At 33.3% G+C, this 7390-nt stretch overlaps 1 pseudogene; it reads left to right on the top strand.

The window, feature by feature from the left end:
- The first annotated feature begins 2812 nt into the window (after nucleotides 1–2812).
- LOC112083055 lies at nucleotides 2813–4446 on the top strand (annotated as a pseudogene).
- Nucleotides 4447–7390: the final 2944 nt, after the last annotated feature.

Below are 7390 nucleotides of genomic sequence, written 5' to 3'. Positions count from 1 at the left end.
TTTTTCAGAGATATCTCTGCTAAGGTTCTTGATATCAATGAACTTGATAAACTAAAAGACTGTATTGTAGTGACTTTATGTTGTATGGAGATGTTATTTCCTCCTTCGTTTTTTACAGTGTTGATACATTTAATTGTACATCTCACCGACAAAGCAAAAGATGGTAGACCAGTTCAATTCGTTGGATGTATCCAATTGAGAGGTGAATTTTTTTCTCATTACATATACATCTATATTTATATATAAGTTGACACTTACTTGATTTACTCATTTACAGGTCTCTTGGATATTTTAAATCACATGTTCGCAATTGTGCTAAACCTGAGGGTTCAATTTGTGAACAGTATTTAGCTGATGAATGTGTAACGTTTTGCTCAATGTATCTTGATGATATAGAGACACGATTTACTCGAGTTAGCCGTGCTGACGATCGACCTCTGGCTGACACAAGTGTAAGACCAAACTCAGAACTACCTCTTCTTTTTCTAAATCTTGGTAAACCTGTTGGTGCGGATCACGTTTATACATTTAGTTACGTAGACAGGTATCAAGCACATCAACATATTTTAGTCAACTGTCATCTACTTGATCCCTTACAAGAGTAAGTCTTTTTCATCAAAGAACAATCATTTTTGTTTTGTTGATATATTTTTAAAAAAATAATTCATCTAATTTTCTTTATAGGAAGTTCAAAAATGAGTTGTCAAAGAAATATAGTCGTCAGAACAGGAGGAATCGTGCGATTAACATTGACAGAGAAATGCATCTTCATTTTGCGAAATGGATCAAGGAGAAAGTAGAAAAAAAAATGAGTTAGATGGTATAAATGATGATTTATGATGCTTAGCTCCAGGTCCGTCTGAGAAAGTTGTGAAGTATACAGCTTACAATATCAATGGATTCAAATTTCGGACAACAGAAAGAGAGGCTGACCTGAAAACACAAAATAGTGGTGTTTATGTGGCTGCTGAGACTATGAGTTACGCGAGTTCTTGTGATCTTAACCCAAGTGCTGGAGATATAGCTTACTATGGAAATTTGGTTGAGGTTATGGAGTTAAACTACTATGAGGTTTTCAAAGTTATATTATTCAAATGCAAGTGGGCTCATACTCGATTTGAACGAGGGTATAAAACTGACATATATGGTCATAGGTTGCTTGATTTTTCACGCTTGTTACATACTGGAGATAATGAGGAGAATGAGCCTTATATATTGGCTTCTCAGGCTAAAATGGTGTATTATGTAAAAGATCCTTTTGAGCCGAAGTGGGATATTGCAGTACATTTTCAGCCTAGAGACATATATGATATGGATGATCTAGAACCTTCATAATAGTTTGATGGTGAGTGTGGTTGCTGATTTATATTTTTCAATCTTATAAAATTCTATAGATTCTTAAAAGGAGCTCTGTCACTTGCAGAACCTCTGCGAGAGAAAATGCAAGCACTTAAGCTACGAGGGAGCATTGCAACGTCATACATTTCAAGCATTCATTTGTAGATATACTTTAATTCACTTATATTTATTAATATCAGAACTGAAAATCTCTTTCACTGTAACCTTTCTTTTTCATATCTTCAAATCCAACGAAAGATAAATACAAGCTACAGAACTGAGACACATACACGCAAACTGAAACAGAACACCAAAAAAAATTCAATTTCCGTTCTACGTCTCTCAAACTTGAAAAGTTTCTTACATTGCCGGATTTAACAAGACAACTCTTCAGCGTTTTCCTGTTATTGGTGTTGTTAAGTTGAAACATCGACGAGGGTTAGACGAAAAAGGAAGAAAACATCCTTGTTTGAATGATACTTTCGTGCAGGATGAATTCTGATACCTCTTTTTGAAACCACGAGCCATAATCATTCAACTTATATCTAAGCTGAGCATTTGGAAGACCAACCAAGATCCATCAAACTTAAAAACGACGAGAGAAACTTTCGCATTTTTAAAACAAAAAACTTCGGAAACTTCTGTTCTGCCAATGAGAGAACAATCTTACATTAATGGGGGAAAAATATTAAACTCAGATAATTAAACAAAATAGGCGAACTCACAGCCAAAGAGCCAAAGTAAGGTCCAATGCACAAAGCGTCAATGATGACAAGAGAGACAATAATAGTACGCTACAAAAGAGAAATAGGTTCTAAAAGAAGACAGATTATAAAAGAAAATCACCCCAAGACCATAAGATTCATAAGCTATTATGATGGGTTGAGGAAGACAGCGTTTCCAGGCAACAATCTTAATCCATTTCACCAATATTTGTTCATTAAACAGAGACACACCACTGTCTGTCTAATCAAGAAACAAAATTGATCGAACAAAAGAGATCATTAAAATTTGGGAGTTTGAATGTACCCTTTGTAGCTTATTTTGGTAATAATTCTTCGTTTCTTTTCATTTTCAAGAGATGGAATGAGTCCTTCGTTAGCCATAAGCTACCGGAGCCCGGAATCACCACCACCAGAATCACTTATTTAAGTGTATTAAATGATGCAAAATTCTTTTATATCATTTAAAACTGATGCAAAAATAAAAAATAAGTTATGTAAAACATTCTTTTTTTTTTAGTGCGAAGATTATTTAAAAAAATTTGCACCGGCAACATCTAAAAACGATTTGGATGATTTACCTTCAGATCCAGCAGATAGAAAAATAATATTAGAATATCATCAAAATGAAAGAGATGAGGTAAGACGCAGATATTTGATTAAAGGTTTTTGCCAACCTCATGGTCATGATTTTCCTAAAACTGCAGTAGGAAACAAATTAGGACGATTCAATCCATCTTGGTTTGATGTCTATGGTCGTTGGTTGGAATATAGTGTGAAAAAAGACAAAGTTTTTTGTTTGTTTTGCTACTTATTTAGCAGTATTCTAAAAGTCAGTCTAGGTGGTCGCCTAGGCACCGCCTAGACGCTAGGCATTCATAAACCGCCCGCTTAAGCGTTAGGCGTTAATAGACCATAGCAGCTACTTTTTAAGCGTTTTATATATGATATTTATAAAAAAAAATTATTTTTTATGTGTAATTTGAATTTTTAATATATATTTAAATTTTATAAATGTAAATTTTAGTATTTATAAATAAAATATATAAGTTTATATATTACACTCTATAAAATATATAATAAATTAATTTATTTTGTAAACGCTTAAAATGCTTAGAAATCGCCTAGACTCCGACTAGGCGTTTTAGGCGCTGGCCGTTGTATCACCGCCCGCCTAAATATTACACAGCAAACAAAAGTGAAAGTGATTAATTTGTGACAAAAGGCTTTAATATTTGGAAAACCCCAAAGATATTACAAGAACATGTGGGACCAGTGAATAGTTTCACAATTATGCATTGAAAATTGTTGATAATCTGATGACACAAGGTCAATCAATTGTTCACGCTTTTTATAAGCATGATGATGCAACCAAAAATAAATACATAATCAGATTGAATGTTTCAATTGATTGTTATAGATATTTGTTACAGGAAGGATTAGCTTTTCGAGGTCATGATGAAAATGTGGGATCAGCTAATAGGAAAAATTTTGTGGAGCTTCTGAAATATATTGTAGAGCAAAATAAGATTGTAAGTAAGGTTGTGTTGGAATGCTCCAAAAATATATCAAATGGTGTCTCACAAAATTCAGACATATATAGTGCATTGTTTTGCTGAGGATGTTACTGCATTTATTATTCAAGAGCTTGATCATGATGTGTTTTGCTTGTTGATAGATGAATCTGCAGATTTTTCAGATAAAGAGCAGATGGCTGTAGTTTTTCGCTTTGTTGATAAAGGTGGAATAATAAAAGAAAGATTCATTGGTCTTATTCATGTGCAAGAAACCTCCTCTTTAACTCTGAAATGTGTTGTTGATTCAATATTTGCTAAGCATGGGTTGAGTATGAAAAAGTTAAGAGGACAGGGTTACGATGGAGCAAGTAACATGCAGGGTGAGTTCAATGGTTTGAGATCTCTGATTTTGAGAGAAAATGGTTCTGCGTATTATGTTTATTGTTTTTCTCACCAACTTCAGTTGGTTGTCGTGGCAGTTGCTAAAAAACAGTTTCAAGTTGCAGATTTCTTTGATATGGTTGCTGTCTAGTTAAATGTGGTTGTAGCTTCCTGTAAGAGAAAAGATATGGTCCGAGAAGACCACCGACAAAGAATTGAGAAAAGAGTTAAAAAAAAGGGGAAATTAAGACTAGAAAAGGATTAGATCAGGAGCTTTCATTCCAAAGACCCAGTAATACTCGTTGGTGTTCTCATTATATAACATTATTACGCTCGGTTAATTTATTTCTTTCCATCATTACCGTGCTTGAGTATGTTGAAAGCGAAGGGACAGAGGGAATCAAAAAACGCCAAGCTTATGGTATTCTCAAATACTTTCACACATTTGACTTTGTGTTCTACTTACAGTTGATGTTGCTTCTTCTTGAAAACACAAAAAAAAAAAGATCAAGACATTTCAAATGCCATGTCTCTCGTGAAATCCACCAAGCAGCAATTGTGTAAGCTCAGAGATAATGGTTGGGATTCTTTGATTAAGAAAGTTTTCATCCTTTTGTGAGAATCATAACACATAGTTGCTCATTATGGAGGAAGACTTTGTTGATCCAAAGAAGCCAAGAAAACAAAGTGGGAAAACGAACATGCATCAATATCAGGTAGAATGCTTTTACACTGTATTGGATATGCAAATTCAAGACTTCAATGATCGTTTTGATGAGGTAAACACTTAGTTACTTGGCTGCACTATGTCATTGAGCCCTATTAATTCATTCCATGAGTTTGATCCCTCAAAACTTGTGAGATTGTCTCAGTTTTATCCAGAATATTTTAATTTCGTGGAACGGATATCTCTTGATCATTAACTTGGTTTATACATTGATAATATCCGAGAAGATGAAAGATTTAGGAAATTAGAAATTTTTGGAGATATTTGCACGTGTGATGGTTGAGACAAAGAAATATATTTTGCATCCTTTGGTTTATCGGCTTTTGAAGCTTGCTTTGACTTTATCTGCAGCCAGTGCTTCAGTCGAAAGATGCTTCTCTGTAATGAAGATTGTGAAGACTACATTGCGCAACCGAATGAATGACCAATTATTAACGATTATCTAGTTTGTCTTATTGAAAACGAGCATTTTAATAACGTGACAAATGAGGTAGTGATAAAAAAGTTCCAAGCTATAGAAGATCGTAGAATAATATTATACGTTTTTTTTGTTTTTCTTATAACTTATAAGTTAGGTTTTTTTAATATAAATATTTTTTATTAAGATTATATTTTATTTAATAAACTATTTTATTAACTATAGTAAATAAATTAGAGAACGGGTTTGAGACCTCTCCCTCTGTTCTCTCTTCAATATCTTCCACAGAGGGAGAGTTTTTCTCAGTTTTTGGTATACAAATTCCGATTAATATCGGATAGATGTTTTCCGTTTAAACGGATATAATAATTCCGACTATGATCGGATTTTCTATGTTTTCCGACTTGTTCGGATCTATGCTCATCCGCAGCTATGAACTCCTTTGCTATCTTTCATGTTGATTCCTTTTTCAAGGTTTATCACTATTCCTTAGTGGAGTGATGAAGTTCTTTAAATTAGAGGAATCAAAGTTTTTTATGTTATTGCAATGGTTTTCTAGCTTAATTGGATGTTGTCTTGCCCATTTCTCCTCTGAAATTAGGTTCCTCTTGTATTGAGGCGAAGGCGATCGATTCCGGCGGTAATTCTCAGAGCTCTTCTTCTTTAACTTGTGGTATTATCCTCTCTCTCGGCGGGAGATGAGATCTCCCTAAGTCCCCTTTCTTAAAGCCTATTTCTAGGCTGTGGGTGACTAGTTGTGAGTTGAAGATGATCGGCATAACAATGTTTTTAATCGAAGATTTAAAGTTTCTGGGCAATACTCATGGGATCTCAAATGGAGGAGATAGTGAACGGTGGAGGAGAAGCGGTTTGTTCGAGGAGAATGCTAGATCCGATTGGAGGTCATGCTCTTCGGATTTTCAGTCTTCAGGCGAAACTCTGCATCGGCGATGATGTCGCCGGCATCTTCTCTCCGTCGACTGACATTCATCCCAAGGCTTCCACGTGTATCCACGTGTCTGTTATTCACTAATTCTTATCTCTAATGTTAAGGGCTTTAGTTGGGTTTTAATTTGTAAAGGTCTTGGGCCTCGAAAATATTTGTATCCTTACTCGTTCTGGGCTTTTGTAATCACATGATGAGACGACAAAAAAAAAAAAAACTATAGTAAATAAATTATGTGTCCGATGAATCCGCTCCTTGATATGATATGAATTTTTAGTTTCTTTTTCTCTTATTAAATGTATTGCATATGTCAAACAATGGCACAGGGGGCATTAAACAATATAACAAGAGCATATCATAATATCTATCTATTATAAATTAACTTAATTTTGAAAATTTCATGGTGGGCAACTGCCCCTCCCACTAATAAACGTGCATCGGCTTTTGACTGCTCACCAAACCAAGACGTTAACATATTCATAATCACAAAAAAAAATAAAAAAACATACAAGCAAAAAGATAAACACCAAGAACAGTCGTTATATAAGAAGTAAAAAGACAAAATAAGAAAAGAAGATAAGCATGAATACAAAAACATAAGAAGATAACAACAAACACGAATATGAACCCAAAGACTTTAATTACCTCGATAAAAGCGACACGATGAACACAAATTTATAGAATTTCACGACTGCGAAAACAAACCTACACACAATAAGAAAGCAAAAACAAACAATCAGTCACAGCCAAAACTAACATACATACAAACGACAACGAATGATTATATTATACACGCGACTCTTACCTCAATAGTCTTTTTTATATAATACACAATGTCTATTTTCTAAATCGGGAATTATAAACAATGTTCGCTGAAAAGACTTCACTTAGTCTTTTAATAATAATATAATATTTTTAATAATATTTTAGAACAACTAAACCTGCAAGTAGCACTATCTATTTTTTAATAAAACTATATTTTTTTCTTTTGATTGTCAATTTTATGCGATTAATTAATTTTTTCTAAAGGGAAAATATTAACATTTTTTATTTTTTATTGCATAATTTGTTTCTCTTATTTGAAACCAATGTAGAATAGGTTTTTAATTTATTTAAAATTAGATGTTAAAGAATGTAAGAAGATTAGTGATTTTAATTTTTTTCCAGTATAATTGATCTTTACGATAACTTCGCGGTGTTTTTTTTTTAATTTGTTCGATCTTAGAAAAGAGAAAATAGAAACAAGAAAATATATTGTTATATAGTTATTCATATTATGTTTTTCTATAACTGATCCGTTTATGTTGAGTATATGACGATCAAACATATCTTTTCTCGTTT

This window comes from Eutrema salsugineum, unplaced genomic scaffold (assembly GCF_000478725.1).
Source record: "Eutrema salsugineum unplaced genomic scaffold, Eutsalg1_0 scaffold_7, whole genome shotgun sequence".
NCBI lineage: Eukaryota > Viridiplantae > Streptophyta > Magnoliopsida > Brassicales > Brassicaceae > Eutrema > Eutrema salsugineum.
This window is presented reverse-complemented; position numbering and strand designations above follow the sequence as displayed.